We start from the raw sequence: 18675 nt of genomic DNA, 5'->3' as shown, positions 1-18675 counted from the left end.
ACATACATATCGATAATTACCTTAAACATGAATGGATTAAAGGCTCCAACCAAAAGATACAGGCTCACTGAATGGATACAAAAACAAGACCCATCTATATGCTGTCTACAACAGACCCACTTCAGACCTAGGGACACATACAGAATGAAAGTGAGGGGATGGAAAAAGATATTCCATGCAAATGGAAATCAAAAGAAAGCTGGAGTAGCAATACTCATATCAGATAAACTAGACTTTAAAATAAAGAATGTTACAAGAGACAAGGAAGGACACTACATAATGATCAAGGGATCAATCCAAGAAGAAGATATAACAATTATAAATATATATGCACCCAACATAGGAGCATATTTTCTAAATAAAAATAAATGAATAAATAAGAAAGTGAAAAGACAACCCACAAAATATTTGCAAATCATATATCTGATAAGGGATTTGTATTTAGGATATATAAAGAATCTAACAACTCAAAAATAAGAAGAAAAATAACAGTGAAAATTTGGCAAAAGACTTGAATAGATTTTTTTCAAAGAACAATTGCAAATGGCCAATAAGAACATGAAAATATGCTCAGCGTTATTACTCATTAGGGCAATGCAAAGGAAAACCACAATGAAATTGCTAAAAGGTACCGAGTTTCTCCTGGAGACGATGAAAATGTTCCAAAACTGCTTGTACACTTTAAATCGGTGAATTGTATGCGGGTGAATTATATCTTAATAAAGCCATCACCGAAAACCCACAATGAGATGCCACTTCACACCTACTAGGGTGACTAAAATAGAAAAGACCGACAATAACAAATGATGACAAGTATGTCGAAACATTGCAACCCTCATACGTGGCTGGTGGGTTCATAAAATGATGCAGTCACTTTGAAAGTTCCTCAAAATGTTAAACATAGAGTTACCATATGACCCAGCAATTCCCCTCCTCGGTATATACCCAAGAGAAATGAAAACATAGTCCATACAAAAACCTGTAGGTGAATATTCATAGAAGCATTATCCACAATAGCTAAAAAGTGGAAACAATCTAACTGTGCATGAATTGATGAATGAATAAGCAAAATGTGGTATGTCCACACAATGGAATCAAAAGAAATGAAGTCCTGATGCATGCTATACCACAGATGAATTTTGAAACCATCATGCTAAGAAAAAGAGGTCAGACATAAAAGACCACATATTGTGTGATTACATTTATAAGAAATGTCCAGAATAAGCAAATCCATAGAGACAGAATGTAGATTAGTGGCTTTTTCAGGGACTGGAGGGAAGGGGGAAATAGGCAGTGACTACTAAGAGGCACAGGGTTTTTTTTGGAGTGATGATTCAAAGGGCAAATTTTATGTGAATTTTATATCAATAAACCTATTATTAAAGTTTTTTAAAACAAATCATGAATATGGCAATGTAATACCATAAATCAGAATAGCATTATAAAGTCAAATAGTGAACAGGGCTCTAGTGAAAATATAGAGTATGATTCTGTGTGTTATTAAGCGTCTGAAAATACGATCAAATTGCACAGACATAAAAGACCACATAAAAGACCACTGTTGCAAAAGACAACAGTGCGAATAGTAAAAGGGATGATGAGTATCTGAAAATTGGATATTACTGGGCTAGCAAGTTATTCATCTGTATCCCTCAGTGTATTATTTATTATGAACTTGTTCATATATGAGCATAAAGCCACCCTTGATTTTTTATTGTCATTTTCAAACAAAAGTGACCTGCCTAGTAAAGAAATAATATTTTTCTAGAATAAGACCAAAACAATACTTTCCAAATGGAAGAATTTTGTTTCTAAAGGCAGTCAGAAAATATCAAAACTATAGCAACATCATTGCTATAGTAATGAAATCTACCTTTCTTCAGCAAAATCAGGCTGTAAATCATTCTATTGCCAAATAGGTATAAATCCAATTAGGGAGCTAATGACACATTTTATGCTTGAAGAGAAAGTGAACAAAAGTCCTTTATGAAGTCTAGGCAATTGCAAAAATTCAATGGCATGCAATGTGAAAGAGCAATTACTATCATGTGTGCATCCTGGAAGTATTGCCCATTGCATAGGAAGGAAACAGCTGATATGCTATGTACAAATCAGCCCTTGACATATGTGTGCTACATATTTGAAGGGAAAACGCTCCATGACACTTAATTCTATTTATCACTACAGATGCATGCTACAGGAGAAGAAATTTTTCATCTACAAAAATTATTTTCTGAGAAAATATATGTTGGAGTCGGTACTGATGGAAACCTGGCCATATGTTTAGCAAAGAAAGGTTGCACTTGAATGGCAATCTTCTGCTTCATTCCTAGAGAATGATTAGCAGACAACATGCACCCTGACCTTGAATCAAGGATAAAGGAAAGAGTGAAGACCGCAAATAGGCTCAGGTCACAACCACTGAGTGAATGTCTTTTTAGCGAGAAGAAACAAGATTCTGCTTTTCTAAGTGGAGACATGTTGTCTGCTGAAGAAAGTCACTCCCACACATTTTTTTAAATAAAGGAAGGGAGTTTTGGTATTTCTTCGTGACACTCATAATGCCTGCAGAGACATTTCTCTATTTTCAAGTGGATTATCTCGGCTCTGTGTTCACAGTCTCGCAGGGCCTGAACCTGTCACTTCAAGATGGATATAGCAACAAGTTTTAAAAGTTGAAAATAAACCAGCAGAATTTCTTAAGAAGATATAAACAAGCTGAATTAATTATTTGCTGCCACATAACAACTTATCCCCAAACTCAGCAGTATAAAACAACAAACAGGGCTTCCCTGGTGGCGCAGTGGTTGAGAGTCCGCCTGCCGATGCAGGGGACGCGGGTTTGTGCGCTGGTCCAGGAAGATCCCACATGCCGCGGAGCGGCTGGGCCCGTGAGCGTCCGGAGCCTGTGCTCGGCAATGGGAGAGGCCATGACAGCGAGAGGCCCGCGTACCGCAAAAAAAACAAACAAACATTTATGATCTCACAGTTTCTGTGGGGCAAGAATCTGGGTGCAGGTTAGCTGGGTGCCTCTGGCTCAGGGTTCCTCACAAGGCAGTGGTCAAGCTATTGGCTGGAGCTGCAGCTGTCTCAAGGCTCGACTGGAGAAGGATCCACTTCCAAGCTCACTTGGGCGGCTGTTGGCAGGACTCAGTCATCCCTGGCTGTTGGCTGGAGATGGCAGTTCATCCAGTGCCACGTGCCCCTCCATCCACCCCGAGGCCATCTCACAACATGGCAGCTGGCTTCCCTCAGAGTAAGTAAGAGAGTAAGAGAAGGCCAGCCAGACGGAAGCCACAGTCTTTTTGTAACCTAATCTCAGAAATGACATCCATCCCTTCTGTCCTAATCTATTTGTTAGAAATGAGTCAGTAGGTCCTGCCCACGCACAGGGAGAGGAGATTACACACAGGTATGGAGACCAGGAGGTAGGGATCATTAGGGCCCTCTCAGAGGCTGCCTGCCACAGTATCCATATACTTCGTGGGTGTGGTTTTACTTGGACCAGGTGTCACACAATTCACCAGGTCTTGATCAGTGAAGCTCTCTCCTCCTCCATTTGGCATGGGCTGAATTCTCAGTGTTCTGTGATCCAGGAGGCCAAACTTGACCAGCCATGTCAGTTGCTGAAGATGGGTGTAAGGTCTAAATCAAAACCTCATTTAGAAGTCCAGTGTCTGTGCATACACCTGTATTATAGAGCTAGTGGGTATTCCCCCGCCCCCTTCAGCTGGGATGGCTGTTTGGTGGGAGAGGTCTAAACCTATTGTTCTTCCTTCCCATGGCAGGAATAAAGGTTGTCTTCAGTTAGCGTGCCATTTCAGCTGGGATACATTGAGAAATGGATTCATCCTAGTTCCTCAAATAGAGTTGGTCTGACCTGACTGAAACAGCAATAGAGTGGGTTTGACCTGAGAGGATTCTCCATCGTTATGCATTGGGAGCAGGCTTTCAAACTTTAGGCATTTTTTGTTTCGGCCAGTCAGCCCAAATAAGAGTGGCTTGAATTAGGGTAGTGAGTCTTTCATTGATCTGCTTTACCAGGGATGAGTGACTGTTGGTCATCCTCCAATCTCCATTTTCCTCTTTGTCCTTAGTAAAAAAAATCTCAATTATTAGCTGGGCACATGGCTGCCAGGAGAAAGGACAACAATGGTCAGTTTTCTTGCAGTCAGATGTGGTCATGTGACTGTGTCCTGGCCAATGAAATATAAGCATAGTTGGTATAAGCAATATAAGTAGATGGTGTGAGCAATTTTGAGGAAGTGGCCCTACAGGAAAGCAGTATACCCTTCTATAGCCTTTTTCCTTTTTGTTAGCTAGAATATGCATGTAATGACTGAAACTCTAGCAGTCATACTGAGTGAACCTTGGGAGTAGAAGCTATGCAGGATGAAACAACAGGAAAGGACACTCTGGCAGGCCACATCAATCCTCGGATGACTATCTTTGGATTTCTTATATGGGAAAGAGAAATAAATTCGCATTTTTGTTTGAGCCATGTCTTGATTTTTCTGTTACTCGTAACTGAAGCTAATCCTAACTACAGATGTGGCTTTGTCCAGGCGCAGATCCTAAATCTGGGCAGTTCACATCTAGTCTTGCTATGACCTGAGCTGCCCCACTACCTCCTACTTCTCTTCTAGTGGGCAGGTATTGTTTCTAAGTATGGGGCAGAGAGCTGTAGTAAACGTTGCCGGGTGCCCACTGGTAATGGTTGAGGACCTAGGATGGGCTGACTGGCTGTACCCAGATTATGGGGCAATCTGCAGTGAGCTGGATGTCCCTGTTGAATCGCAGGGGTGGGGCTACATCAGGGCAGGGGCTAGTCCTTGGGGTTCTCTTTGGGTAGCAGGAGGCTGTGGGACCCTGAGCTCTCCTGTCATCTGCCATGGGTGCTGCCTAAGTCCAAAGGCCTGACAGGTTTATAATCTGTAGGTCAAGTCCCTGTCTAACTCAGATATGCAGAGCCAGCAGGTACCTTTAAGAACAAGGGGTGGGAGTTGCCAGGAACAAGGAAGTACAGATAAAAGATAAGCAAAGCTGTCTTCTGAAAGTAGGCAGGGAATAGACACAAACAAAAAACCCATATCAAGCACCAACGAGCACAGTGTTTGCGTTGTGTATGCAATGCCAGCCAGAGGGCCCTGGGAAACAAAGGCCATGTCTGTTTTCCTTTCACAGCCTCTGCTCTACGGTATCAATGACCTTCTCTAGTGAAACCCACACCCAGGCTTATGCCAGGGCTATGCTCAGCTCTCACTCTCCTTTTCACGGCATACCAAGAAATAACTTGCCTCAGGGCACACACAGGGGATGTTTCTGGGGCATTTTGTGTCGATGAGAGCAGTGGAGAATCCAAGGTATCCACCAGTTTCTTAGGCTCAAAGTATTCCTATTGTAAAATGCAAGTCCAGCCTTGTGGAAAGAGCAGGAATTCACCTTAAGGAACAGGAGAGTTTCAGCAAATTTACTACCTACTGTCAAAATTCTAGACCATACACATTTTTCTGAATGCTCTGAACTAAATTTAACTTTAGTTTGATAAACTTACTCCATTATCTTCAGACTGTTCTATCTCGGTATGCACTGGCCCAAGAATACCTCTTGTTCAAAATCCATTACCAGTGCCAATTATTTTAAAATACATTTCCCAAAGATCAGGCAAAGGGACCTTCACTGGTCCAGAAGGGGTCAGTGTGGGAGGCTCAGTGTGGAATACAAAGTGTTTGGGTCCTCAAGTCAGGCAGACCTGCACTGAGATCAAGACTCTCACACTGGAGTCCAAAGATACTACCTGTAGTTGTGGAACAAGAAATAAAGGGGTACATCCATTGCTTAGAGTTACAAGATGACCAGCTGAAGAACTAAAAATATTGATAAAACCTTACCGGGAAGCAGCTTGGGAGATGAAAGGGAAATTTTGTTAGTGCACTAGAGCCTGTTCTCTCGCAGCAGGAGGTCAACTGATAAATGAAGAAACGATATTCCTCCACTGTTGGTGGAAATGAAAATTGGTGCGGCCACAATGGAAAACAGTATGAAGGTTCCTTAAAAAACTAAAAATCGAGGGGCTTCCCTGGTGGCGCAGTGGTTGAGAGTCCGCCTGCCGATGCAGGGGACACGGGTTCGTGCTCCGGTCCGGGGGGATCCCACGTGCCGCGGAGCGGCTGGGCCCGCGAGCCATGGCCGCTGGGCGTGCACGTCCGGAGCCTGTGCTCCGCGGCGGTGAGAGGCCCGCGTACCGCAAAAAACAAAAACATAAACAAAAAAACTAAAACTTGAGTTATCATATGATCCTGGAATCCCACTCCTGGGCTTATATCCAGAGAAAACTCTAATTTAAAAAGATACATGCACCCTAGTGTTTACAGCAGCACTATTTACAATAGCCCAGACATGGAAGCTACATAGATGTCCATTGACAGATGAATGGATAAAGAAGATGTGGTATATATATATGTGTGTGTATATATATGAATATATATATGGTGTGTATATATATATATATATATATACGTATATATATATATGGTGTATATATATATATATATAGTGGAATATTAGCCATAAAAAAGAATGAAATAGTGCCATTTGCAACAACATGGACGGACCTAGAGATTATCATACTAAATGAAGTAAGTCAAACAGAGAAAGACAAATATCATATGATATCACTTATATGTGGAATCTAACATATGATACAAATGAACTTATTTACAAAACAGAAACAGACTCACAGACATAGAAAACTAACTTATGGTTACCAAAGGGGAAAGGGGGGTGGGATAACTTAGGAGTTTGGGATTGGCAGATGCAAACTACTGTGTATAAAATAGACAAACAATAAGATCCTACCGTATAGCACAGGGTACTATATTCAATATCTTATAATAAACTGCAATTGGAAAAGAATTTTTAAAAAGAAATAATGATATTTTTTCAACACATGTTTATGATGTGCCAAACACTGTTCTAGGTATCAAGGACACAAACATAAAATACTAAACTAGAAAAGGCCATTGTACTCATTGTTCTACTAATAAGCCTATTGGTTAAAGGTGGAGGCATTAAGATGGCTACCAGAAGACACAGTAGAAGTCTGAAAAGAGCTCCTTTGGGGAGTGGATTTAGGATATGTATATACACACACTTTCTTAGATATAAAAAATTTTAAATTATCAACAAAATAGTCTACTACCTACTAGCTATATATCCTTGAATAGATTAAATCCCCTGGGCCTCTGTTCTTTTGTCTGGAAATTGGGAATAATGACTATTTATTACAGGAGTACCTGGCATAAAGTAGGCATGAAAATGTCAGTCCCTCCCCTCTGTCTCCCATGTAATATTTTGTAGCTCAAGGTCTTCAGGCTGAGAAGTGACATCCGTTCCTGGGTCTGACTGGCCTGAGCAAGTCACATGACTTTTCTTTGCCTGCTTCTGTCCATCTGACACAAAGCTGCTCATCTCAAATTTCTCTGAGTGCTACAAGAACGGGATGTGCGCTGGTGAAAACCGAGTGTTGTGAAAGAACACTGACCCAGTATTAACATGGTTTCCATTTGGATGATACTGTGCAGTTATTCGTGTCATGTTTACTGCTCACTTATGGATAGCTAAGGTGAATCCCCTATCCTGACCAGTATTATTGCCTCAGAACTTTCACAATTGGCTACTTTAATCCCTGAGGCACTGAGGGCCTCATGATGCAAGGGAGAGAACAATTGTGAATGAGATAGAGAGAGAGAGAGAGAGAGATCACTGTGTGAGATCACGATGTAATTAGTAGAAAAACAACAAAGATGTTGGTACGACAGAGCAAGGACGACTGCTGACATCCAAGCTGGCCGTAAAGGGGAAAGTGTGCATATATGATCCTCTGTGTGTCTACACATATACAAATACGCAGGGGGATGTGCCTGCAGGTTCTGTGATGTGTCCGTGGGTGGGGTGGGGCAGGAGGGGGAGGGTAGGTTAGGGGTGGGGTGCAAGCAGCAATGTGCTGGTAAAGGTCTAACAGCCCGTCCTGGAGAGGAGAGCCCTGATTTGTAACGGTTGCCAATTTCAATGGTGTAAATGCTCCCAATGAGGCCAATTTCAATGTTCCAAGTTGAAGTCACTGAATGCAGAGTTGAGAAGAAAAGCGCAGAGGCAGCTCTTACTAGTCGGTACTGGCAGTTCCACCACGTTGCTGGCTGCAGGTTTCCAGCACCATATTCTCTTTCAAAAACAGAAGCAACTCCTTACACTCATCTGCTTCTAAATTTGTGGATATTGCTTTAACTGGTATTCCAAAATCCAATCCATAAATCCCAAACAGAATTGTTCATTCAACCCTGGTTGATTATTTAATCCTTTGTAAACTTCATGGCTTATCCCAGCTCACAGGAATTCTGGAACCAGAGTTTTGTTTGTTTGGTTTTTTCCTCTGAAATCTACACAATGGTTGGCAAGACCATTTGTTTATTCAGAAAGCAGCCAACAGGATGCTACAGGCTTGTTAGTTCACCTAAAGATTTGGCAAACTTCTACTGGCCAAGGAAAGCTCTGAGCAGGCAAGAAGGAGCCCCCTCACATCTGGTGCCCTCACAGTTACAATTCTTTGGAAATTAAGTTGCTGTCTGGTTCTTTGGCACATGTATGAATCTCTTCCTCATCCCACAGAAAACTCTGGTTAGTCTCCAGGGACTTTGAAACTCTCCCCCACCTCCTTCCTCCCTGACATCCTGTATCCTGGAGCCAGACAGGCTAGATCCAAGCCCTATGGGGCCTAATGTTTATATACTCAGGGGTCTTCTTTAAGGAAAAGAATTACAAATATAATTACAAATATAAAGCTACTGAGGTCAGGGCCTTTAGAATGAGCCTGTGCAAATGAGGGTCTCCAGCTGAAGCATCATTAGCTTCCAGTAAATATGCCCCTGGAGCCAGACTACACTCAGAAGGAAACTGGATGTTTGCCTGGTGTTGGTGAGTGGTGGAATGTCCTGCATTGTTTTTCCTTTTGGTTGAGGAGGAAGCTCCAGACCCCTGCTTCTGTTTAAAAACTCTGCCTTCGAGCCTGACACTGGAAGACATTATCCAATTTCTTCTTAGAAAGCCATTTTATTCTGCATCATTCCTGCTGTATCACATGGCTACTTCCCCACTGCTTGATATAGAATACGCCAGTTATGCCTGTAACAGGCAGAGATCTGCCCCATTGGTCCAAGGAAATATCTTCTCTAACCCCTAGCAAAGTCTAACTTCAGAATCACTGTGAATAAAAAGGGACCTCTAGTGGTCAATCTCAAAGGTCACATCACTGCGACCTTCTACCTATCCTCTGAAAGGTGTTCTGACCTGTCAACTCTGGGTTGCCAGTCTAAGAAGTGGAGGAAGTAAAATATAGGATAGTTAAGAGGAATTTTGCATTTTGATATAGGTAGTGTGTGGAGGGTAAGATGGCTTCCACTGCATGGCATGTAGAAGATGTAGTGGATGGTTTTCTGTATCCTTGCACTCAAAATCTATTCATCTCCTAGCATGATTGGACCCAGTGCTGTGCCAGGGAATGAAGGGATATAGGGGAAGCAGAAATGTGATTTCAGCCCAAAGTAGTAGATGTGCTGCATTTTGAAAGCTGAACGTAGTACTGTGAAAGAGTATGTTTTATTTTTTTGTTTTATTTTTTTAAAATTTTTTGGCTTCGTTGGGTCTTTGTTGCTGAGCACGCGGGCTTCCTCTAGTGGCGCCGAGCGGGGGCTGCTCTTCGTTGCACTGCAAGGGCTTCTCATTGCGGTGGCTTCTCTTGTTGCGGAGCACGGGCTCTAGGCGCGTGGACTTCAGAAGTTGCAGCACGCAGTCTCAGCAGTAGTGGCTCGCGGGCTTAGTTGCTCCGCAGCATGTGGGCTTCCCCGACCAGGGATCAAACCCATATCCCCTGCAATGGCAGGTGGATTCTTAAACACTGCACCAGCAGGGAAGTCCCTGAAATAGTATATTTTAATATTTTACTAAAATCTTGACTTTTGGGTGGGATGGGGAAAGTGGGAGGGAGGGAGACGCAAGAGGGAAGACATATGGGAACACATGTATATGTATAGCTGATTCACTTTGTTATAAAGCAGAAACTAACACACCATTGTAAAGCAATTATACCCCAATAAAGATGTTTAAAAAAAAAAAAAAAATCTTGACTCTTGAGAAGCTAATTGAAAAAGCAGAGATGACCTCCCCAGAAAAATACCCACACGCACTCGCACACGCACTCGTACACGCACACATGTTTTTGCCTGAAATTCAGGGATTTTACTGACGCTCTAAAATTCATCCCTAGTGGTTCAAGAAGCCAAGTTAAGAAACTCTGAAGTAAGGCATTTGGAAAAGGATACACTGTGGCAGCGAGGAATCCTGAATGGATTCTAACCCTGTGTCACTTTAGGAACAAGTCGCTTTACCCCTCTGAACTTCACTTCCTCACCTATTAAAAAACAGGAGGATTAGATAGAAGTAGATCTGCCACATAAAAGACAGAACACCTAGTTAAATCTGAATTTCACATAAATAAAGGGTTTTTTTTAGTATAAGTATATTCCAAATATTGGCTTTGTCATAAATTAACAGATAGTAGGTGCACAGGACATAATTATACTAAAAAATTATTTGTTACTTATCTGAAATTCACATTTAATGGGTGTCATATTTTTATTTGCTAAATCTGGCAACCCTAGACAGGTGGCCTTTCAGGTCTTGATTTAAGGTCTAGGGTTTTTGGGGATGAAGGAATCCTAATGGAGGATGGGAAGTTAGAGGATCATTAATTACTGTTTACACGCTGGAAATTCTGAAGTTCCATGACCAATTTTAAGCAGTTTAGTTGATACTGTGTTGGATTCTAGATTCTAGATGGAAAGGCACTAGATGGGTCCCTGCATTGCTCAAAGAACCACTCTGTCATTGCAAGGCTGTGACTACCAGATTTCTAATTTTTCTTTTACATTAAAACCCTCAGTTGTATTTCCAGTGACCCGGCCAGATGACCCTGATGGCCTGTGACCCTCCACCCATTTGCTGAGCTGCTGCCTCTGTCACATCAAGCTTGGTGACAGCAGATGTGAAGGCTGCAGCTCAAAGGCCTTTGGGGATGGCACTTGTCAGCAGTCAGCTGTGCTGCCCATCGGGTCTTTCCTCCTCGTTGTCTGTTTCCCTCTCTGTTCTTCATTCCCACACAGCAGGAAGTACTGTGAGGTCCGTGCGCCAGCAGAGTCATTTTCCCACGGGGCAGCCCTGCGTACACATTCTCTTCCAGGGCAGAGCACCCAATTTACCTCCAAGTAGGCATCCTCCCCATCTTTCCCCCCCTCCCTCCCTTCCTTTTTTCCTTCCTTCCTTCCCTCCTTCCTTCCTTTCACTACTGTTTCCTGAGTACCCACCATGCACTAGGCACAGTGCTAGGCACTTACCCTGAGCTGAGGGGCTTCTACCTTCACCTGCATCAATACTTAGTCCCATAGTCCATGGTTCGCAAAATGAGACCCCTGAACCACCATGTCAGTCACCTGGGAGTTTGTTAAAGATGAGGTTCCTGATGAAGGAAAGGTGCCCAGAGACGCCACAGGTGCTTCTTGGGCTCACTTAAATCAGATGGCCATGGCTGCCAGTTCTTGGAACTCTTCCTCTGCCCAGAAGTACATGGGCCTGATGTGGAGCAGACTGTTTCTACTCTCAGGAATTTCCACATTTGAGGCTGCCTGTCTTCTGTCCCTCTGGGCCTGAGCCACTTGTGGAGGACGTGGAGTATTGGACTCTGTTAATACTCCAACCAGCCAAACTACTTAGGCTTAATGGTTAACTACTGGGCTTAACTACTTATGGCAAAATGGTTTCCTCTCTCTGTCAGTCCTAGGAAAGAGGAATGTTCCAGGGACAACTTATATGTTCTTGGACAAAGCACGTCACTTCTTTGACTCTCCAGAAGGGGCACCATGATAACGTTTTTAATCTGAAAATGCACTCTAACCGGCTCCTAATCATTGTTAACCCTCTAGAAACGTAAGACACTTGAAGACCAGGAGCTTTGTTTTGCTCATCTTTGTATCTCCCAGGGTACCAACCTAATGTTGTGGAGTTAAGGGAGCACCATTCGTTTATAGACATTATCCATTGTATAGTTATTAAAACAGTTCTCCACAGATGGCAGGAGAGTGACTTGAAAAGCCAAGTCTTACTAATTCATGACAAAGCTACCATCTTGGTTTGGATGGGACTGGCAACCCCATTGCTTAGAGTATTCAGCACATAGCAGACACTCAATAAATATTAAATACTTTTCCTCAACATTTTATTTATGAAAATGTCAAACATACAGAAGAGTTGAAAGAATAGTACAATGAATATCTATAGACCACTACCTAACTCTAGATTCAGTAAATGTTAACATTTTGCTGTATTTGCTTTGTGAGTGTGTTTATTTATTTTTGCTGAATCATTTGAAAGTTAGTTGCAATCACTGTGACACATAAATATTTCAGTAGGCATCTCTTAAGAATGAGGACATTCTCCTATATAACAATAATACCATTACATGTAAGAGTAATTAACCTTTATTTCCTAACCACCTAATACCCACTTGTAGAAGTTGATGTTGGTGCCCTACTCACATCCCCTTGGCCTGCCTAGAGGTCACCCACAAACAATTCCCGTATAGCCAATGACTTCCTGAGGGTCTGCCTGGACATTCACAGCCAGACCAAGAGAGTGCACTCTGCCTTCACAGGGTGGGCTGGAAGTGCTGGGGAGTCAACACCCCAAAAGTGCCCCTTAACCAATGATGGAGGAAAGTTGGTAGACAGATACTCAAGCTTCCTTCCCCCGCATGAGTTGATTCTGAGGTGTGTTCCACAGAGCTTGTCAAAGGGTCCACAGCAACAGTTGCCCATAGTAACCTGTTCATTAACACATCCTTTATTAGTTTTCCTTCCTTCCCTATCTCACTACCTTACTGTGCTTCCTGAGATCACCTTTAAATAAACTACTTGCATGCAAAGTTTTATCTTCAGGTCTGCTTTGGAGGGACCCAGAACCAAGACATCAATCCTCTGCTAAGTTCATTTTAAAATGAGAACAAGGGCTTCCCTGGTGGCACAGTGGTTAAGAATCCACCTGCCAATGCAGGGGACAAATCCTGGTCTGGGAAGATACCACATGCCGTGGAGCAACTAAGCCCGTGAGCCACAACTACTGAGCCCGTGTGCCACAACTGCTAAAGCCCGTGCGCCTAGAGCCTATGCTGTGCAACCAGAGAAGCCACCGCAATGAGAAGCCCGCACACCGCAACGAAGAGTAGCCCCCGCTCGCTGCAACTAGAGAAAGCCCGTGCACAGCAACGAAGACCCAACACAGCCAAAAATAAATAAATAAAAGTAAAAATCTTCAAAATGATAGCAAAACACAGTGCCCTTAGATCCATACAGAAGCAAACTCAAAACCTGCTTAGATGGTGCTTGCAACCCAGTCAACAGGAAATGCTTAGTTATGATTCTTACTGGAAGAATGCTATAGTGAGGCTGTGTTTATTTATTATGCCCTGCCCAGCCTATATTAATAATAATAATAGTTAATGCTTAATAAGAGCTTACTGTGTGGCTGCTTCACATGCTTTATTTCATTTAATCCTCAAGTGACCTTGTAGGGAGGGCACTATTATTATTCCCATTGTATTGATGAAGAACCTGAGGACCCTAGAAGTAAAAAGCTTTATGAACTGATACAGCTAGCAAGCAGCAGATCTCTGGTGTTCTTAACCAATGTATTAAAATGTACAGATGACCATAAATATTTTTTTATTTATTCTTGTATGAATGGGAACAACAGTACTTGCCAGATAAAATTCATGTTGCAACAACACCATAAACACGTCTTTTTAAAAATTTCTTTTATCGAAGTGTAGTTGACTTACAATGTTGTGTTAATTTCTGCTGTACAGCAAAGTGATTCAGTTATACATATATATACATTCTTTTTCATATTCTTTTCCATTATGGTTTATCACAGGATATTGTACATAGCTCCCTGTGCTATACAGTAGGACCGTGTTGTTTACCCATTCTATATATAATTACATCTACTAACCCCAAACTCCCAGTCCATCTCTCTGCCTCTCTCCTCCCACTTGGCAACCACAGTCGCTTCTCTATGTCTGTGAGTTTGTTTCTGTTTCGTAGATAAGTTCATTTGTGTCATATTTTAGATTCCATATATAAGTGATATCATAAACATATGTATTTTAAACCAATTAAAAATGTTATCTTCATTATTCAACATAGTTTTGGAAGTCCTAGCCATGGCAATCAGAGAAGAAAAAGAAATAAAAGGAATACAAATTGGAAAAGAAGTAAAACTGTCACTGTTTGCAGATGACATGATACTATACATAGAGAATCCTAAAGACGCCACCAGAAAACTACTAGAGCTAATCAATGAATTTGGTAAAGTAGCAGGATATAAAATTAATGCACAGAAATCTCTGGCATTCCTATACACTAATGATGAAAAATCTCAAAAAGAAATTAAGGAAACACTCCCATTTACCATTGTAACAAAAAGAATAAAATACCTAGGATTAACCTACCTAGGGAGACAAAAGACCCGTATGCAGAAAACTATAATACACTGATGAAAGAAATTAAAGATGATACCAACAGATGGAGAGATATACCATGTTCTTGGATTGGAATAATCAATATTGTGAAAATGACTCTACTACCCAAAGCAATTTACAGATTCAATGCAATTCCTATCAAATTACCAATGACATTTTTTACAGAACTAGAACAAAAAATCTTAAAATTTGTATGAAGACATAAAAGACCCCAAATATGGGCTTCCCTGGTGGTGCAGTGGTTGAGAGTCTGCCTGCCGATGCAGGGGACACGGGTTCGTGCCCCGGTCCAGGAGGATCCCACATGCGGTGGAGTGGCTGGGCCCATGAGCCATGGCTACTGAGCCTGCGTGTCCGGAGCCTGTGCTCCGCAACGGGAGAGGCCACAGCGGTGAGAGGCTCACGTACTGCAAAAAAAAAAAAAAAAAAAACCCCAAATAGCCAAAGCAGTCTTGAGGGAAAAAAACGGAGCTGGAGGAATCAGACTCCTTGACTTCAGATTATACTACAAAGCTACAGTAATCAAGACAATATGGTACTGACACAAAAACAGAAACATAGATCAATGGAACAAGATAGAAAGCCCAGAGGTAAACCCACGCACCTATGGTCAACTAATCTATGACAAAGGAGGCAAGGATATACAATGGAGAAAAGACAGTCTCTTCAATAAGTGGTGCTGCGAAAACTGGACAGCTACATGTAAAAGAATGAAATTAGGACACTCCCTAACACCATAAACTCAAAGTGGATTAGAGACCTAAATGCAAGACCGGACACTATAAAACTCTTAGAGGAAAACATAGCAAGAACACTCCTTGACATAAATCACAGCAAGATCTTTTCTGATCCACCTCCTAGAGTAATGGAGATAAAAACAAAAATAAACAAATGGGACCTAATGAAACTTAAAAGCTTTTGCACAGCAAAGGAAACCATAAACAAGATGAAAATACAACCCTCAGAATGGGAGAAAATATTTGCAAACAAATCAACCGACAAAGGATTAATCTCCAAAATATATAAACAGCTCATGCAGCTCAATATTAAAAAAACAAACAACCCAATCCAAAAATGGGCAGAAGACCTAAATACACATTTCTCCAAAGAAGACATACAGATGGCCAAGAAGCACATGAAAAGCTGCTCAACATCACTGATTATTAGAGAAATGCAAATCAAAACTACAATGAGGGGCTTCCCTGGTGGCTCAGTGGTTGAGGGTCTGCCTGCCGATGCAGGGGACACGGGTTCGTGCCCCGGTCTGGGAGGATCCCACATGCCGCGGAGTGGCTGGGCCCATGAGCCATGGCCGCTGAGCCTACGCGTCCAGATCCTGTGCTCCGCAATGGGAGAGGCTGCAACAGTGAGAGGCCTGCGCACCGCAAAAAAATAAAAAAATAAAAAAACTACAATGAGGTATCGCCTCACACCAGTTAGAATGGGCATCATCAGAAAATCTACAAACAACAAATGCTGGAGAGGGTGTGGAGAAAAGGAAACCCTCGAACTGTTGGTAGGAATGTAAACTGATACAGCCACTATGGAGAACAGTATGGAGGTTCCTTAAAAAACTAAAAATATAATTACCATATGACCCAGCAATCCCACTACTGGGCATATACTCAGAGAAAACCACAATTCAAAAAGACACATGCACCCCAATATTCATTACAGTACTACTTACAATAGCCAGGTCATGGAAGCAACCTAAATGCCCATCGACAGATGAATGGATAAAGAAGATGTTGTACATATATACAATGGAATATTACTCAGCCATAAAAAGGAGCGAAATTGGGTCATTTGTTGAGACGTGGATGGATCTAGAAACTGTCATACAGAGTGAAGTAAGTCTGAAAGAGAAAAACAAATATTGTATATTAACACATGTATGTAGAACCTAGAAAAATGGTACAGATGAACCAGTTTGCAGGGCAGAAATTGAGACACAGATGTAGAGAACAAACATATGGACACCAAGGGGGGAAAGCCGTAGGAGGGTGGGGATGGTGGTGTGCTGAATTGGGATAGTGGGATTGGCATGTATACACTGATGTGTATAAAACTGATGACTAATAAGAACCTGCTGTATAATAAATAAATAATAAATAAATAAATAAATTAAAATGTTATCTTCAAATTACTAATTCTTGAAAGTGTAAAGCAAGGATTCTCAGTCAGTTGAGAGCCTCAGAGGGATAAAACTTTCCCCTGCCATGCCTGTCTTAGCACAGCTTATATACTACACTTGGGTTGCCAGTGGTAAGTAATATTTTTCCAGCATTATTTAAGTTGTGTGGAATCTTCCAGTGTTTCAGCCACTATGAAAATCAGACTCCCCTCAGACTTGCCCTATCATAATTCTCAGGCTGTCAGCTATCAAGCACAGCCATCTAACTTGAGCATGACAACTGTCAGTGAGGTGTGCTACAATTTTTGCACAAGGTCAGGCTTTCTTGGAACAATTACATCCTTGTTAATACCTGGCCCCACCCAGTAACTTAAGTACACAGAAAAACTTGGATCTTAAGAAGATGCCTTTCCCAATTACTGTCTTCTCTAAGAATCCACAAAAAGAAACAGACTTTGAACCCAATGTACCTTATTTACTTGACCCTACTGTCATAAAGTGTTCAAATTCAAGTATTATAAAGATGGTAACAGGAAAAGGATGTTCCCAGACGGAGGAACGATTGGCCAAGGAAGTCAGCTTTCAGAGCTCAGTGGGTAAGCGGTAAGACTTTGTCTTGTATAGAAAGTAAAGAGTCATGAAAATTAAAAACAAATCAAGTGAGAGAAATTCATTTTGAAAAGTTGTTGTCTTAATGGGGTGGAAGAGAAAGGGAGACAGCAATCATCCTCCTTAATAGGGTAGGGTGAGGTCTGCTAAGAAGCCCACACTCTCACTGTTTACTAAGCATCTACAGTGGATAGTGCTTGAGAAAACTCTTTTAATGACCAAATTCTGAAATCATCACTGTTAACAGTGCTGTATTGGAAATCTTACTGACAAAATTTTTAAATTATAAAAGAATCAATATTATTTCTAATAGCATCTTACTGAAAGATTGATGAAGACATGCCAGCCAGAAAGAGTGAGTCTGGCAGGAATGAAACTTGCTCCTGGCAGGACAGGCCTGGCGTGGGGAGGAGCAGAGCCAGCCCCCAAAAGTCATAGGTATGTTCCAGCTCTTGAAGTTTTATATTTGTGTTAAGAGGACAAAACTCCAAGTTGCTGAGGTCTTTGGAGTGGACAGGGACAGGAAGGGATTAACAGCAGTTTCTTTAAGGAAGATAATGTTTACCTAGGCAGCAGCATGGTGAAGAACATTGCTTTAGGAGTCCTGGGTTAGAATCGTCACCCTGACATTTACGGATCATGTAATTTGACATTTGGTCAAATTATATAATCCCTCAAAACCTTTAGAAATGACCTCAAGAAGCTTGTTAGGGGCTTAACTGAGATTGAAATAATGTATGTAAAGTGTTTAGCACACTGCCTGTTGCTTAGAAAACATTCCATATGTGTTTCTATTGTATTTATAGTGATACTCCTAAAAGGAAGTAATAAGTACATGTTTCTCCCAGATGGAAGCAGGGAATATCTTTGGGAGAGAGATGGCAGCAGGAAAAGCGCAGAAGAAGGGAGAAAAGAGGCCTTTGTTATTTATTCTTTTTAGCCTATACTGGGTCAAGGGGGAAGAGTGTTATGAGGGGTGGAGGGAAGGGGGAAAGCAGAGATTAATGTGGTTTGAAGCTTGAGGCTGGGACTTCACTGGTGGTCCAATGGTAAAGAATCTGCCTTACAATGCAGGGAACGCGGGTTCAGTCCTTGGTCAGGGGACTAAAATCCCACATGCCATGGGGAAACTAAGCTTGCGTGCCACAACTAGAGAGAAGCCCACGCACCACAACAAAGATCCCGTGTGCTGCAACTAAGACCCGACACAGCCAAAAATAAATTAAATAAATAAATAATAAATCTTAAAAAAAAGACTAGAGGCCACGTTCGAATTGAGTCTTTTCTA

The sequence above is a fragment of the Phocoena phocoena genome, chromosome 19 (genome assembly GCF_963924675.1).
Source record: "Phocoena phocoena chromosome 19, mPhoPho1.1, whole genome shotgun sequence".
NCBI lineage: Eukaryota > Metazoa > Chordata > Mammalia > Artiodactyla > Phocoenidae > Phocoena > Phocoena phocoena.
The sequence above is the reverse complement of the archived record's forward strand: the minus strand, read 5'-3'. Positions refer to the sequence as shown.